General features: G+C 34.5%; 1 protein-coding gene across 5 annotated transcripts in view; it reads right to left on the reverse strand.

Moving 5' to 3' along the window:
• Positions 1–18,563, reverse strand: part of RFX3 (regulatory factor X3) — a 275,918-nt gene that overhangs the window by 214,580 nt on the left and 42,775 nt on the right. For 3 of the 5 annotated variants that reach the window (XM_058565740.1, XM_058565739.1, XM_058565738.1), the window contains exon 2: positions 11,202–11,310. The exons of the other annotated variants lie outside the window; for them this stretch is intronic. The gene's annotated coding sequence lies outside the window, so the exon portion shown is untranslated. The remainder of the gene's footprint in view (positions 1–11,201; positions 11,311–18,563) is intronic. 5 annotated transcript variants of the gene reach the window in all.

Below are 18,563 nucleotides of genomic sequence, written 5' to 3' on the forward strand. Positions count from 1 at the left end.
ATTAAACCTGAAACTAATACACTGACTTTGTTGTAAAACCTCATTCATGTCACTGATTCACCTCATTCTTTGTACACCTTAACTGAGGCAGGATTTCACAGCATCTCAGAGCTGGTACCTTACCTCTCATCCTCCCAGGCTTAGGAGAAATATTAGGGGCTAAAAAAGTCCTCAAACAATATGTTACATAATTAATTACATTAAGACATAATAGAAATTAGTCATAAGTTACACATATCCACTATAAAAAAAAGCTCCAAAATACTGCTCACTATTTTCTTGCCATTTCCAAGTATACATGCTTCTATTTCTACAGTGAGAAAGGATAATACTGAGATGATCACTTCACCAATTTCCTAACGAGCAACATATTTTTACTATATGTGCAACAGAGAACTACAAATGCCTTCCAATGCTTCTATTGTATTTCACTTTGATCTATTTAATGTCCCCACAGACAGATTTTTCTTGTAAAATGACAAGTTATCATAACCTAAAAAGTCTGACATTTCTCAGTGAGTTATAACATTCATCCCTGAGATTTACTATTTCTTTCTTATTTTCTTTCTTTCACAAATATTCATTTACAATTATAGTAGTAATCCCACTGCTGCCTTTAACAGAGTAATCTGTAACTTGGCTTTTATGTCATTCCATACAGTAAATAAATGTAAATGCAACTCATGGGGCGAGGTACTTCATAAAATATAATCATGCAAAGTATCAACAATCTGCTTAATGATTTAGTTATTGCTATTGATTCTTATATCTTATGTCATTATGTAGGTGGTATTTACTGCAAAGTAAGCATTTAGCAAATTTACACAGGAGAGAAATTTCAAGTTCATGATTGTTGTAAGAGGAAAAATAAAAAAGGATCTATTTAAGAACCTTATAAAATTCTATTCAACTTTTCAGGTAGTTATGAAATCTCATTATTCTAATAAATGTTGTATAATATCTATCAAAGCAAGAATATGCTAGATGATTTACAGGACATAGAGCTTCTCCTCCGAGGGTTTACAATCTAAGCTAGATAGCGAAACATATGTAGCAAATGTTTTTAAACCTCATAGCAAAGTTAAAATTTTAATAGTATTCTTGCAAGTACATACGATAATAACAAACAATTTCCATCGAATGAAAATATCAATTGAGTTTTGTGTTTATTGAACAACATAATTCATTATTTTTTTCATTTAATCCAATTTCCCAATCCTCTAAAACAATTTTAACAGATATTGTGTTAGTAAATAGCATTTGTCATCCTGATCCTCAAGTTCACAACAGGCTTTGGCCAAAGATAGAACAGTTTTAACACCAACATGCAAATCATCCAATAAGGTCAAGTCAAATCAATGACTAAGCAACTGGAATACATCTACCAGTCTTCTCGTCTAAAAAGATATAATTTAAGAACTATTGCACTTTCAAGGAACAGGGTCTTGCCAGGAAGAAGTACAATTAGAACAATACTCTGCTAGATCAAAGTTGTTTTTTTTTTTAATTCGCTGTAACATAACAATTACAGGCATACCTTGAAGATATTGTGGGTTCAGTTCCAGACCACCGCAATAAGCTAATATTGCAATAAAGTGAGTCACATGTATTTTTTTGGTTTTACAGTGCATATAAAAGTTATGTCTACAATATAACTGTAGTCTATTAAGTGTGCAATATCATTATGTCAAAACAAAACAATGTACATACCTTAATTAAAAAATACCCACCTGCTAAAAAATGCTAACCATCATCTGAACCTTCAGCGAATCATCTTTTTGCTGGTGGATGGTGTTGCCTTGATGTTGATGGCTGCTGACTGATCACGGTATTGGCTGCTGGAGAGTAGGGTGGCCGTGGCAAATTCTTAAAGTAAGACAATAATAAAGTTTGCCGCGTGGATTGACTCATCCTTTCACAATTTCTCTGCAGTGTGTGATGCTGTTTGATAGCATGATATTCACAGAACTTCTTTCAAAATTGAGGTCAATCCTCTCAAACCCTGCCACTGCATTATCAACTAAGTTTATGTAATATTCTGAATCCTTTATTGTCATTTCAATAATCTTCATAGTATCTTCACCAGGAGTAGATTCCATCTCAAGAAACCACTTTCTTTGCTCATCCATAAGAAGCAACTCCTCATCCGTTAAAGTTTTATCGTGAGATTGTAGCAATTCAGTCACATCTTCAGGCTCCACTTCTAATTCCAGTTCTCTTGCTATCTCTACCATATCTGCAATTACTTCCTACAATGAAGTCCTGAACCCCTCAAAGTCATCCATGAGGGTTGAAATCAACTTCTTCCCAACTCCTATTAATGTTGATATTTTGACCTCTTCCCATGAATCACAAATGCTCTTAATGGCATCTAGAATGGTGAATCCTTACCAGAAGGTTTTCAATTGATTTTGCCCAGAACCATCAGAGGAATCACTGTCTACGGCAGCTACAGCCTTACAAAATATATTTCTTAGATAACAAGACTTGAAAGTCGAAATTACTCCTGGATCCATGAGCTGCAAAAAGGATGTTGTGTTAGTAGGCATGAAAACATTAATCTCGTTGCACATCTCCATCAGAGCTCTGAGGTGATCGGGTGCATTGTCAATGAGTAGTAATATTCTGAAAGGAATCTTTTTTTCTGAGCACTCAACAGTGGGCTTAAAATATTCAGTAGACCATGTTGTAAACAGATGTGCTGTCATTCAGGCTTTGTTGTTCCATTTATAGAGCCCAGGCAGAGTAGATTTAGCGTAATTCTCAAGGGCCCTAGGATTTTTGAAATGGTAAATGAACATTGGTTTCAACTTAAAAGTCATCAGCTTCATTAACCCCTAACAGAGTCAGCCTGTCCTTTGAAGCTTTAAAGCCAGGCATTGACTTCTCCTCTCTAGCTATGAAAGTCCCAGATAGCATCTTCTTCCAATATAAGGCTGTTTTGTCTACACTGAAAATCTGCTGTTTAGTGTAGTCACCTTCATTAATTATCTTAGATCTTCTGGATAACTTGCTGCAGCTTCTACATCAGCACTTGCTGCTTCACGTGGCACTTTTATGTTATTGAGATGGCTTCTTTCCTTAACCTCATGTACCAACCACTGCTAGCTTCAAACTTTTCTTCTGCAGCTTCCTCATCTCTCTCAGTCTTCACAGAATTGAAGAGAGTTAAGGCCTTGCTCTGGGTTCGAGTTTGACTTAGGGGAATGCTGTGGCTGGTTTGATCTTCTACCCAGACCACTAAAACTTTCTCCATATCAGCAATAAGGCTATTTCACTTTCTTATCATTCATGTGTTCACTGGAGCAGCACTTTTAATTTCCTTCAAGAACTTTCCTTTGTGGGCCCAGCCCCGTGGCCTAGTGGTTAAGTTCGGCACGCTCTGCGTCAGCGGCCTAGGTTCCGTTCCCGGGAGTGGACCTACACCACTCATCAGTGGCCATGCTGTGGCAGCGGTCCACATACAAAATAGAGGAAGACTGGCACAGATGTTAGCTCAAGGCAAATCTTTCTCAAGCAAAAAGAAGAAGAGTGGCAACACATGTTAGCTCAGGGTGAATCTTCCTCAGCAAAAACAACAACACAAAACAGAACTTTCCCTTTGCATTCACAACTTGGCTAACTATTTGGGGCAAGAGGCCCAGCTTTCAGCCCATCTTGGCTTTCGACATTCTTTCCTCACTAAGCTTAATCATTTCTAGCTTTTGATTTAAAGTGAGAGCCGTGTGACTCTTCCTTTCACTTGAACACTTAGAAGCTATTGTAGGGTTATTAACTGGCCTAACTTCAGATTGTTGTGCCTCAGAGAATCGGGAGGCCTGAGTAGAGGGAGAGAAACGGGAACGGCCAGTCGGTGGAACAGTCAGAACACACACATTTATTAAGTTCGCCATTTTACATGGGCATGGTTTGTCGCACCCCAAAACAATTACTATAGTAACATCAAAGATCACTAATCACAGATCACCATAATAAATAAAATAATAATGAAAAAGTTTGAAATATTGCCGGAATTACCAAAATGTGACATAGAGACATGAAGTGAGCAAATGCTGTTGGAAAAATGGCACCAAAAGACTTGCTCAATGCAGGATTACCAAAAACCTTCAATTTGTAAAAAATGCAGTATCTGCAAAGCACAATAAAGCAAAGTGCAATAAAATGAGGTATACCTATACCACTGACAAGTCTGTTAAGAAGCTGAAGTATGATGAGAATGTATGAGACTTTATGAAATGTTTCAATGAACAAAAAAATGCAAGTATTAATATCTCTATGAAATATACTATCATATATTTATGGTTTATTGATATTAAATTCATATTAAACTTTTAATTTACATATCAAGTTTTACAAACACCTGTATGAACATACCTGCATAAGCTATTTTGTTTTCTGTTTTATTTTATTTTTAGACACAAATAACCATTTGGAGAATATCTGAAAGGAAGAATATGCCCTTTATCATATATTAAAATATTTATTTTAGTGCCAAGAAATAAATTGTTAGAGTAACACAAGTGAACTTTTGTATTTTCATAAATCAGTTTCTGTTCACTCTTTCCAGAAATAAAAGAGGGCAGAACATTCTCCAACTCATTTTATAAGGCCAGCATTACCGATTTTTTTTAAATGTTAAAAAATTACAAGAAAATTTAACCATTACCAATACTCCTCTAGAAAACAGACACAAAAATATCTGTAACAAATCAAACCCAGTAACATATAAAAAGTGTAATAAATCATGACAACCTGGGACTTATCCCAAAATTCAAAGTTGCTTTATCATTAGACTATCAATCAGGGTAACTTACCAAATTAACAGACTAAAAGAGAAAAAGCATAAAATCATCTCAACTTAACACTCACTCATAAATAAAAACTCTCAGCAAACTGGGAATAAAAGGGAACTTCCTCAAGTCGAAAAGGGCATCTACAAAGAACCTATAGGTAACAGCATATTTGATGAAAGACGGAATGTTTTCTTTCTAAGACCAGGAAGAGGACAAGGATATTCTCCCTCACCATTTCTATTCAACACTGTAGGTCCTAATCAATGCAAAAAGGAAAGATTAATAAAAGGCAGACAAATTGGAAATGTAGAAGTATAACTGCCTTTATTCACAGACAACATGATCGTCTATGCAGAAAATCCTAGAGAATTTTTTTTAAAGCTATTAGGAATAATGAGTACATCTGCTAACATTACAAGGTTATAAGGTCAATACATAAAAAGTCAAATATATTTCAATACCAGCCATATTGTATTTTAATTCTTAGCAATGCTAGTACTAAAATTTATAATATCATGCAATATCATTTACAGTAGCATGAAATATATGATATACTTAAAGTTAACAAAAAATATATGCAAGAATTGTACACTGAAAACTAGAAAACACTGGTAAGAGAAATTAAAGAAGACCTAAATAAATAAGGAGATATATCATGTTCATGGATCATAACACCCAATATTGTTAAGATATTAATTTTCCTGAAATCGAGCTATAGAGTCAATGCAATTCTAATCAAAATCCCAGGAAGGTTTTTTGTGGAATTTGACAAGCTAATTCTAAAATTTATATGCAAATGCAAAGGACCTAAAATAACCACAACAATTTTGAAACACAAGACGAAGTGTGAGGAATTATATACTACCTAATTTTAAGACTATTAAGCTACAGTAATCAAGAAAGTAGGGTATTAATGCAAAGACAGTAATAAAAAAATTGGAAGAGAAATACACCAGCATGTTTATGGTCAATCAATTTTTAATAAAGACGCCAAGGTAATTCAATGGAGAAATTATAGTCTTTTCAACAAACGGCCCTGGAAAAATTAGGTACTCATATGGAAAGATATGAAATTTGCTTCACACTATATATACAAATTAACTCAAAATGTATCATAGACCTAAAGATAAGAGTATAAACTCCTAGAAGAAAACATGAGACAATTTAAGTGACATTAGGTTGACAAAAATTTTTAATACTCCATAAAAAGCCCAAAGAAAAAAATAGGTAAATAACTTCATGAAAATGAGATTTTTGTTCTTTAAAAAGACACACTTAAGAAAATGAAAGTGCAAGTCCACAGACACAGGGGATAGAGTTTGTAAAACATATTTCTGATAAAGGATTTGCATCCAGAATATGTAAATATCTAAAAAGATCTCAATAAGAAGAAGACAATATAATTTTTTGTGTGTGTGAGGAAGATCGGCCCTGAGCTAACATCTGTCAATCCTCCTCTTTTTGCTGAAGAAGACTGGCCATGGGCTAACATCCATGCCCATCTTCCTCCACTTTATATGAGACGCCGCCACAGCATGGCTTGCCAAGCCGCGCGTCGGTGCGCGCCCGGGATCCAAACTAGCGAACCCCGGGGCGCCACAGCAGAGCTCGCGCACTTGACCGCTTGTGCCACCGGGCCAGCCGCAGACAACATAATTTTTAAAAAATTGGTAAATGGTTTGGAAATTTTACAAAAGATATGCAAATGACCAATAAGCATATGAAAAGATACTCAACATCATTAGTCATTTTAGGGAAATACAAATTAAAACTACCACCACATATTCACTGGAACTACAGCTAAAATTAAAAGCACTGTCAATACCATGTGTTGGCAACGATGCAGATCAATTGGAACTTTTAGATATTACCAGTGGCAACGCAAAATGATATACCACTTTGGAAAACAGTTTGGCAGTTACTTATAAAGTTAAACATACCCTTATCATATGACTCAGCAGTCTCTCTCCTACTTATTTACCTGAGAGAAATATATGCTCATAGAAATACTTGTACTAAACGTACATAACATCTTTACTCATAATAGCCAAAAACTAGAAACTCCAAAAACCAATCAGCTAGCAAACAGAATAAACAAATTGTGGTATAGCAATATAATGAACCACTACTCAGCAATAAAAAGGAACAAACTACATGACACATGTATAGGTACAAGCTAAAAGAAGCCAAGTACAAAAAGTACATACTGTATGATTCCATTTATATGAAAGTCTATAAAAGGCAAGACAATAATTATATAAAGCAGAGCTGTGATTGCCAGGGGTTGCGGTAGAGGACTGACTACAAAAGGGCAAGAACAAACTTTTTTGGGTGATGGAAATGTTCTATATCTTGACTTGATTGCGGTACATGCCTATATATTTGTCAAAACTCATCAAATTGTACACTTAAAATTGATGAATTATATTGTATGTAAATTATACTTCAATAAAGCCAATTAAAAAAATAAAAGCAATCAAATATATTTTGAAGACATACATTGGTGGGAATGTCTGATAACTTACCTATCCAAGAAATGACTGCAATTTGTTTATTTGAATTTATACAAATGTTAAAAAAAAACCCAAAGGATATTAGTGGAAAAGTCAGTCTCTCGCTCATCCCTACAATTTCTATGCCTTTTTTCATTTCATTTATATTCACAAAGAAACTATATTAGTGTATGACGATCTGCTTACTAATCATCTACATTTTAAAGGATACTTTATTAAAATAGAAGACTCTTTAACTGATAATAACATGTAGGTCATTCTTTTCTAGAGAGGGACCATCCCCAAAGCTCTTACAATCTCAAGTCTTTACCCTATAAATCAGAGTATCAGTGGTTCTGTCAGCATCTTAGTATTCTACTTCTAATAAACTGCCAATCCTTGTTCTGAACTTTATTTCCTGGCAAATACAATAAAAATAATTATTTACCAATATGTCAATTTGGATATATTACAAGTCCCATTAAAATATCCTTAAAGAGTAACTACAAAATCAAAGCTATTATTCCTATATTCCAGGAGTTTATAGTACACCTGGGAAGAAAAGGAATACACACAGGACACTTTTATTAATATTATAAGATACTACATATGCCAAAATAGAGTGATGAGTGGTAAAGACAGTAAGACTGCTATGGCAGAAAAGAAAGCAAAAGTGGACTAAAATGAGATACGAGGGACTTGACTATTCCTGAACAACGGGTTTGAAAAAGATGAATGAGCATGAGACTGACAAAGGTGTGACTATGTGAACATTTTCAGTGGAGAAAGTAGAGACTACTTACGTAATTGGAAGATTAGAGAGAAGTACAAGATAAGGTTGGAAAGATAGGATTCATTTATCCAAGAAACTTTTATTGAGTACCTATTATATGTCAGGCACAGTATAGAAATGGACCTGTTTGGAAAGAAATTCTACACTTAGGAATTTGGTCTTTTTACTCAGTAGCAGTAAAAGTAATCGAGTACTACAGCGTTCATGGCAATTTCACAGACATTATCGCAACCAATCTTCACAGCAATGTACAAGGCTGCCAATGTACAAGGATCCATAGGGCTCCCCCTCCATCTCACAGACACACAAGGCATTGCCACAAACACAAAAACCATTTCCATGGTATACGATGAAGCCCGGCATTCTGGGCTCATCACAAAGCATTATTCAACAGCAAATACCAAATGTCTTTGCAACTAGAACTTTTGGGTATGTGTCACAGGAAAAAGGAACTGCAGAATAGTTTGAGCACTTTGGAAAGATGATCACACTTAGCCACTCTCTGACCAAACGAAACCACCAAGCCTTATATGATTACCTTTCCAGAAATGATACCTCAAGTTTTACAGACATGAGAATGGGTATTTTCACTGAAGAATAGCTCAATTTACAGTCTTAAAATCCTCATTTGAATAAATGTATTATTTGGCTTCTTCAAATAAGGTGAATCAGTTACAGTTGAAGGAAATTTTCAAAGTCATAATTTGATCTACAATTTGGAAGTATCAATCTTAAATTACAAATACCCAATATGCTTAAAAGGAATTTCCTCATATTCAGCATGCAGGTGAGATTCTGTTCATCTGTGCCCCTCACCCAGAGCCAAGAACGTAGACACTCAAATATACCAAGTGGAAATCACTTTTTAAAATTCATTTCGTGAATCTGCTCTACAATTTTAAGAATTATGTATCTGGCCCTTTTTGAGCTCCACAATACTGCTGTTTCTTGTAGAGAGGAACTTTGCTGTCAATCACTGCTCCCTTTTGCCACGCAAATATGTGCTGCAGCTTTCACTTGTCACTCCTATTACATGTAATGTAGGCAGCTTAGCACTAAATCAATTTAAGGAACTGCAGAAGTTAAATACATACATTATTATGATGATGACAGAAAAGGCAACGAATGTCTTGCAGTTCCTTTTGCTTTCTTTGTTAAGGAAGAAAAAACTAATTACCTGCAGCTGTCAACCATGAAGACCTAGACCTATTTAAGTCAACACTAGCCTTGGACAACTGAAAACATTTCTCATAGTTTTGCCCAATTGTTTTCTTTCTGTAAAAAAACATAATTTTACTACAAAATATTAAACATTCTGAAGGACAATGTAAAAACAAGTTGAAAAATGTAAAACTACACATTTGTATCCCTTGTCATAACCAATTCATTTTAATATTTCAAAAAACCGACTGCCAATTTTTCATACTATCCATTCTCTAATTAGTGTAGCCCAAATTTAGACAGATGTAAAGCCTCTCCACAGAAACTCATACTAAAAAAATTCAACTGAAAGCCCACAGACTACTGGTTACAATAAAATTATGCCACAGACGATCAAGGGAGAAATTCTGTCCATTTATTTAATTAACAAAAAGAGAGAAAGGAAAACACGTTCCAAAGTTGAAATGCTGATAAATGACAGAAAATTCACACTGAATCTTAGGCTTCTATGTTTGTATATTATTCTGTTCCATTTTGCAATCTAGTCCCATTAGAATCTAGAACTGAATAACTAACTAGTTTTGAATTTTCTTTTTTCAAATTTAAGGATCAACTTGTATTATTTCCAGGATATCAAATAAGAATGAAAAGAATATTCTTAATAAGTCAAAGAAAAACAAAATTATTATCATCAATACATAAACTATGGAATCTCAACATTGTGCTCTAAAAAGTACACAAAGGTCATTATTCTTGATTATTAACATAAACATGCTCTGCATTTGTTCTCATTGAGTTTTCAGGGATAAAACATCATTTTCCTGTTATTTTCTTTACAAGATCTCTTCTTCTCCTCACAGGAATACACTTAATAGTATTTTAAAATTTCGTACTAAAACATTGACCATTTAGCTTTCTAATAAATTTTTTAAACACATGTAACCCCTAGTATAAGCAAAATCCACATAAATTGAAACTCAATAACATAAGAAAAAAATTTGACAAATGGCCTAACATAATTATAGTTTTAAAAATTATAGTTCCATGTTTAAGTCCCTGAACCAGGCTTAAGGGAAGGCTTTTCTAACTATATCTGACCCATAACTCCAAGATTCTGATTTGCCACAACCCTTCTCTGCAATCTTAAGAAATCACTATCGTATTTGTTGGAGACAAAGGAGAAAAGGTCAAGAACCATTAGTATAAATAACATAAAAAGCAAACTCATTTCACATCAAATAATCACATGTGAAAATGGTTAAGGTATAGACATAAATATGGCCTACATGGTAGGTAAAGAAATAGTATAGTTAAGTAGCTACACTGCACCAAACACTATGTACATTTCCCACTGTCCCAAGACTAGTAATTGGAATCAAGATTCCATCTCAACTTTTGACAACAAAGCCTGGGTTCTTTTCACAACACAATACTGCCTCCAAGCAGAATTCTTCTCTGGCTTTACATTTTTAGAAATCTGAATCTATCAAGATTGAGAGACGGTTGACATCCTTTACAACTGATGATGCTGGTGACAGTGTTATCCTGTATGCATATAAACATGGCAGAAATGACAAAAATATGATTAGGAGGCAATCCTTTGTCTTAAAATGAGGAGGATAAGACAGATGACCTTCAAGGGTCCTTCTAGCACTAACATCTAATATTCTTTGGGTTATTTATCTTGCTAAGATATTTGAGAAAAGATAAGAAGCCTCTGGCTATTTCTTTTCTAACTTACTGAAATCTATTCAAGATAACATTATAATTCCTACTTGATCATTATTTTATAAAAACTTAAAAATAGCATCTACACTAATATAATTCTCACAACTCTATGAGAGGGATTATTATATTATACAGGTGAGAGAACTAAGGCTCAAAAAGATTGTTGTGACTTGACCCAAATCACCAAACTACCAAAGAACAGAGGAATTCCAAATGCAGGTCTGTCCTACTCACAACTCAGGACATTTCCCAGTGTATACTAGATGCCACCACAATAACAGCATTTGTTTGTACATCACCATAACTTTGCCACATGCTCCCTCATCTGGTCCTCAGAACAACCCTGTAATGAAACAAGGCAGGTGATATTATTCTGGCCTCACTTTACAAATGAGAAAATTGAGACTCAGAGAATTTAAATCATTTGCTCAAGGATCCTTATAGGGTAATGGCAAAACCAAGTCTCAAACATAGGCCTCCTGAGTCCAAGTCCAGTGTTTCTTTTCTTATTGTAATTTACTGTCAATTACAAGTTGGCTACAACAAATCTTTGAAACATTTCTATGCCTACCCTGTGTAACTTGGTCTTTCTACATCTGAACTTCACTATGTGTAACTGAGCTCACAAAGACATTATGTTCATGTTTATGTGTGATATAGTAACTTATGTTTCCAATATAGAATTTATTTTCTAAAGATATTTGTCTAAGACTGTCAAAAAGATTCCCACCTGGATTTTGAATGATTAAGACTAAGGTTTCTAATTATTAGAAAAATCCTAATTAATCCCAACAGCAAAAAAGATGCCTAATTTGGGAGTTTGTTAAATTATAAATCAGCCTTCTCCTTGCTTACATCCACTTAATAAGACAGACAGTAATACTGCCTTTCTGCTTTAATTCCTCAGAATCTTTCTACTCAAATGCACTGCCATTACTGAAGGCCAGAATGATCTCATTTAGTAAAGCAGCTTCTTGCCCTTTCATTAGGCCCTAATCTAAATTATAGCATAAAGACATAAGGCTCTGTGCTCGTGACTGGCTCATGATACAGGGCACTGGCTGGCCATGCATGGGGCCTGATGAAGTCCTGGGACGCAGAAGGGTCTTTTTCGGACTCTATCAGTCTTAGAGCAGGCAATTTATTTTGAGCCAGAAAAATAAAATATAATCTTGGGCCATCTGGTTCTGTAACACTCTATATTTGTTTAGAAAGGTCACTGTTGTCAAGTTATTGAATGTTATCTCTGGAATTGACAGGAAGAGAGATGTTTTTGAAAGCAGGCCAGGAATATTAAAGCACCGGATATTAAGGTGTAAAGTAGTATTTAAAAGCTTGGGCCTTCGTGTTAAATAGACTACAGTTCAAATCTCAGCTCCACCACCTACTAAATGACCTTGGGCAAGTCAATAGCTTTCTTAATCCATTTTTCCCATCTATAAAACACAGATAATAACACTCTAGAGGGTAACGATAAAATGGTACAACACATATACATCACTAGCTTATAGTCGCCATTCAAAACTTATTTAATAATTATTATTTTCTGTGTAATTTTTGTCATTTTTCTTTAGATTGCAAGAAACTATAATTTTCATTACTTTTATAAACACTTCTCCGGACAGCACAGTGGAATTTAAATAGACTCACAATTTATGCTATGTATGTCAAATATGCAGATTTAGAGCCTATCCCAACAAAAACTTCAGTCTATTATAAGCATTTAAGCAACATTCACTTCTTTTTTAAATCCGATTTATAGCAGCTATCACTTTATTGGTGGAATGATTGGGTTGCTGTGTCACTGAAGAATGAAAACTAAGCAATATCAAATCCATATCTGAACAACTTCAGTGGGACTAGAACTGCTGTTTCACTGGACGACTGTTAAACAGTATCCTGATGTTATTATCCAATAGTTATTTTCTTTGCATTACATAGTTTTCTATTGTTTCACAGCAGTACTATGACCCAACTATTACAGTAACAAGACGACCCAGAGTTGATTTAGACAGGCTATTTAGGCCCTTTCCTTTGATGAGATTAGCAATGTGGTTAAAAATATACAAATAATTAAAATATACATTTTTAAAAGCAGCTTGATAGAAACTCCATCCAGAATGTTGCCAAAGAGCAATGTGTTCAATTCAGCAGGCCAGATTCCAGATCGACTTACGTAACCCCTTAAGTATCTCAGTAGTGGGCAAATATTTCACCTACCCTTTGGTAGAATGACTATCATGATGTGTTGAGTTAAATTATCCCCATACATGACTGGTTTCCCCCGAATCAAAGTAGGCAGTATAAGCTGGAGCAAAAGCTACCATCTCAGGCTAAGAAAGAACATATCCATCTGTTTTCTACTTCAAGTATTAGCTGCTATGCAGTTTCCTGTTTGGTGACAACAATGACAGACACACATCTTCCATATGAATCGCTGGGTGGGTTCTCAGCTTTCCCCGTAATACATAAGAGATCTGGGAGTTATTAAAAACAAATTTCAAACTCCAGGATCTAGCCAAAAGGACTACTTACGGACCAAGAAAAGTATAAAACATGCACATTGAATTAGGGGCTATAAAGATAAATGGATCAGAGAAATCTATAAGCTTATACAGAAAAATATGTATAAGAAGCTCTCTTGACCAACCTTCATTTATCCAACTTGCTATGTGAACTCACACTCCTGTTTCCTTTCCAACCATACTGACAGATGTCCATGGCATGCTGAAACCTCACAGCCTGTAGACTACTCTCTAGTGTGCCCCTCAAAGTTCTGCTCCCAAAGGCTGAGTTGTATGTTCTCCCCAAACCAGTAGTATTTGTTCCAAAACCTCATTAGGGGAGTTTTATTGTTACTGTAATTAGCTAACTTAATTAAATATTAGATAAACCATGAAAGAAAAAATAAAAGATACTGTATCTTTAAAAACTAAGTCAAAAGCTTTGAAAAGACTTGATAAAGGCAAGTCACAAAAACTTTACTGTTGAAATAGGCAAAGGTGAGAGAAATATAAAACCTGGGCAAAAATCATAAAATACAGAATAGTGGTTCTCAAACTTTACCTTAGAGGCCTTGTGAAAACATAGGTTGCTGAGCCCCATCCCCTTAGTGTCTGATTCAGTAGGTATGGGATTCAACTAAAGAATTTGCACACTAAGAAATTCCCATGTGATGCTGAAGCCACTGGTATGAGGATCACACTTTGAGAACCACTGCTTTTCAACTGTCTAAATTTTTAATCTACAGTAAAGAAATAAAGTATAAACTGGAAATGATTTGTTATAAATGTAGATTTTTGAAAGACTTGGGAGTTCCAATCAGCAAACCTATACTATAAGAAAAGGCCTGGTCTTAATCAAAAGATAGTCCTTTTATATGTTTTAAGTTAAAATAAAATGACAATAGGATGATGTATGCATCATTTTTTATGACCTACTGTTTTAACTTATTTTTTCAATTAATGGACAAACTATGAGAATCAAACTCATCAGAAGAGATCTGTCAAATATGGGCCATAAAAGTACCACTAGAGTTTGAAAATTCCTTCACGTTCACTATTTGTAAGAAGGAAATCTAACGTGATAGCCTCCTTGGTTAAAAGGCTTTCTAAAAACAAAAGCTCACGATACCAATGAAGCCTTTAACATAAAAAGTTAAGTATCACTATCTCCAATTTACAGATGAGATTTCTGCCTCAGAGAGGACAAGAAACATCCAAAGGTAAGCCAGCCAACAAGTGGCAGAGTCAAGACTTCAATACAGATCTGCCCCCAAATTCAATGTTTCCTTTTTTTATTCCAACCTTACAGGATTGCTGTATCATCTTTGGAAGAGTTAAAGACAGGTTAGAAACAACATTTGGGGTCCCAATCAATCTAAATGTCTGCAAGACGGAAAATACCCAAATGTATATAGCTGTGAGAACTAAATGGATTATAAGCATTATATCTGTTGCCTTGACCATAATCATAAACATCATCTACATGCTGTACTTAGTAATAAATGGCTAGACAGGATCATCAAATATAGGGCACTGGAAAGTAGATGGTCTACCAGCACTGAAGCAAATTTTGGGGAATACAGCTCCACTTAGGCAATAAACCTGTGGACAATGGATAACAGAAAGATTCACAAGTAGATGCTGTAAGGGTAAGCGAAATGGAGACAATCATGTTCACAGAGAGTTGAAGAAGGACATTAGGTATACATTGAAGTAATGCATCCAAGGATGTGGCATTTATGGACTGCTTGGAAATAGGAGCAGCAATCACCATTATAAGGACGCCATTAAAGCAAGTTAATCATTTTACAAACTAGAAGTAGAGACAAAAAAGCACCTTATTTCTGTCTTATAAGGTGGTGATGTATTCATGTAGTATCATATGAATTCCAGGTAAAGAGGACCATATCCGTTAAACTACGAAGGAATTCAAACATCCAGTTTTATATATTCAATCTAATGTTTAGAAAACTGGCCTCCACTGGTGTTCTAGTGTTTGAGGTCAGAGAATAATGTGAAGATTTGTAATAATTGTAGGAAATCTCCTAAAATAACTATGTTGCTTTTTTTTAGAAAGTAATTAAGGAGTAAATAAAATAAAGACCTAATATGTCAGCAGTAAGTTAAGAACCTAGGAATGGTTAGGATGGCCACTATTAAAAATAAATAAATAAATAAAAACAGAAAATAACAAGTGTTATATAACAAGGCAAGGATTTGGAGAAATCGGAACCCTTGTGCACTGTTGGTGGGAATGTAAAATGGTGCAGCCATTATGAAAAACAGTATGAAAGTTCCTAAAAAAATTAAAAATATAACTACCATATGATCCAGCAGTACCACTTCCGGGTATATATCCAAAAGAATTGAAAACAGGATCTTGAATAGATATTTGTACACACATGTTCATTGTAGCAATATTCACAATAGCCAAAAGGTGGAAGCAACCTACATGCCCATCAATGGATGAACGGATAAAGAAAATGTGGTACATACATACAATGGAACAGTATTGAGCCTTAAAAAAGAAGGAAATCTTGTCATATGCTACAACATGGAAAAACTTTAAGGACATTATGCTAAGTGAAATAAGACAGCCACAAAAACACAAATACTATATGATTCCACTTACGTGAGATAGCTAATGGAGTCCAACTCTTAGAAATAGAAAGTAGAATGGTGGTTACCAGAATCTGAGGGTAGTGAGAAAAAGGGAGTTATTCTTCAACGGGTATAGCTTCGGTATTGCAAGATGGAAAATTTCTAGAGATCTGTTGCACAACAGTGTGCACACAGTTAACACTATTATACTGTACACTCAAAAATGGTTAACATGGTTAAAAAAAAACCCTAAGAATAAAAATGTCTTGACAACTCTGGTAAGGTAAAAGAAGAAAGTATTGGAAAGGTTCCATATTACTTCAGAAAACAAAATAGTCTCAGGAGAGTAGATTCAATTTTAATCATTGTAATCTCAACCTTAATTTCTGTAAGATTCTAGGAATCTATGATTTAAATTTGTTATTTATAATGGAAAGGAAGTAAGCCATATCAGAATTACTTGGGAGGTCTTTTAAAATATTATTTATTCTCACCCAGAGAGATGCTCCCAGTGAGTGAGCCATCAATACTGATACAACTCGGTATTTTTCAACCGTGCTGGGACTGAAAACAGATTGAGAATTTTATTTTTAAATGATAGTTTGAATCAGTAGAAAGAAAATTCAATTTAATCACTTTTCCTATAACGAAGAAACTACACATATTGTTTGATACAATTAAAATTTCTTCACACCATAAAGCTAAACATGAGTTTTATTTTCTGAAGGCATATGTAATACATTATAAATGTGGCAGCTCTAAGCTGCACTGAACAATCCTTATTATGAGATCACATCTCCACTGGGTTGGGCACCCATGGAGAACAGAATCAACAATATATGGAAAATGTAGACAGAAATACCTCTCAAGATTTCTGAATATTCTGCCCAGAACATTTCTCTTTTCAACAGCCCCTATCTCCAGATGCCTTTTTCCCACGATCTCCTCCATTCTCCAAAACTTCTGTTCATCTTTTTCCCCCCACATTTAGAAGAAGGGAAAGAACTAAATTTTCCATACCCAAACTTTCAGAAACAAAATAAAGGATATCTCTCATTTCCATATTTTGCGGTTTCATCTCCAGGGAAACAAAGCTACAATTTAAGAACTGAGGGTTAAGGGAATCTTTTCACACTGACTTCACTTTGGTGCATTTTTCTTATACCGTACTTTAAACATCTATTGATAAGTGTCTGGTAGTACCATAAAATTAAGCCCCTAAGAGAATCCATGAACCAATATGCTCTATTGGTAACATTTCCTTAAAGATTACATAAAAACATTATTTAACATGGAAATTACACATATAATGTCTATTCTATAAAAGTATATTTGAGCTCTGTAATATCTTCTGTTTCTCAATTCCTGCCTTCTTTTGTGTTAAACAGATAGTTTCTAATGTAACTTTTTCATTCCCTTATTTCTTTCACTATAATTTTTTGAATTACTTTCTTAGTGGTTGCCTTGGAAATTACAATTAGCATTTTAACTTAAAACATTTTAGTCTGGACTAATATTAACGTCAATAATATATAAAAACTTTTCTCCAATATTCTTCTGTTCCCTTCCCTTCTTTTTCACTATTATTGTCAAACAAACTGCATCTTTATATATTATATGCCCATCAACAAAGTTGTATTATTCCTTCTTTATGCAGTTCTTTTGAAATAGATAGGACAAAAAAAGTTACAAAGAAAAACACATTTACATGTATTTTTATAAGTATGTCTTTCATATTACCTATGTAGTTACCTTTACTATTGCTCTTTATTTCTTTATGTGGATTAGAGTTTACTGTCTAGTGTCCTTTTGTTTCAACTTGAAGGACTCCCCTTAATATTTCTTGTAGGGCAGGTCTGCTAGTGACAAATTCAGTTTTTGTTTATCTGTAAATGTCTTAATTTCTCCTTCATCTTTGAAGGAGTTTCGCTAGATACAGAAGTCTCAGTTGACAGTCTTTTTCTTTCAACACTTTGAAAATGTCTTCTAGCCTCTGTGGTTTCTGATAAGAAGTCAGCTATTAATCTTATTGGGGATCCCTTTTATATGACAAGTTATTTTTCTTTTGATGCTTTCAGATGTCTCTTTGTCTTTCACTTTTGTAAATTTGACTATGATGCATCTAAGTGTGGATCGCTTTGGGTTTACTCGGAGTATGCTGAGTTTCTTTAACGTACAGATTAATATTTTCTAGCAAGTTTAGGAAGTTTTCTGCCATTATTTCTTTAAATATACTTTCTGCCTTTTTCTTTGGCTCTTCTCCTTCTTGGACTCCCATTATGCATATTTTGGTACACTTCAATATGTCCCAGGGGTCACTTGAAGCTCTGTTCATTTCTCTTTATTTTCTTTCTAATAATTGCACTGGATAATCTCTATTGAATTATCTTCAAGTTGACTAATTCTTTCATCTGCCAACTTGTATCTGCTCTTGAGCCCGTCCCGCGAATTTTTCATTTCAGTTATACTTTTAAATTCCAAAATTTCTATA

This window comes from Diceros bicornis, chromosome 22 (genome assembly GCF_020826845.1).
Source record: "Diceros bicornis minor isolate mBicDic1 chromosome 22, mDicBic1.mat.cur, whole genome shotgun sequence".
In the NCBI taxonomy this organism is placed as follows: Eukaryota; Metazoa; Chordata; class Mammalia; order Perissodactyla; family Rhinocerotidae; genus Diceros; species Diceros bicornis.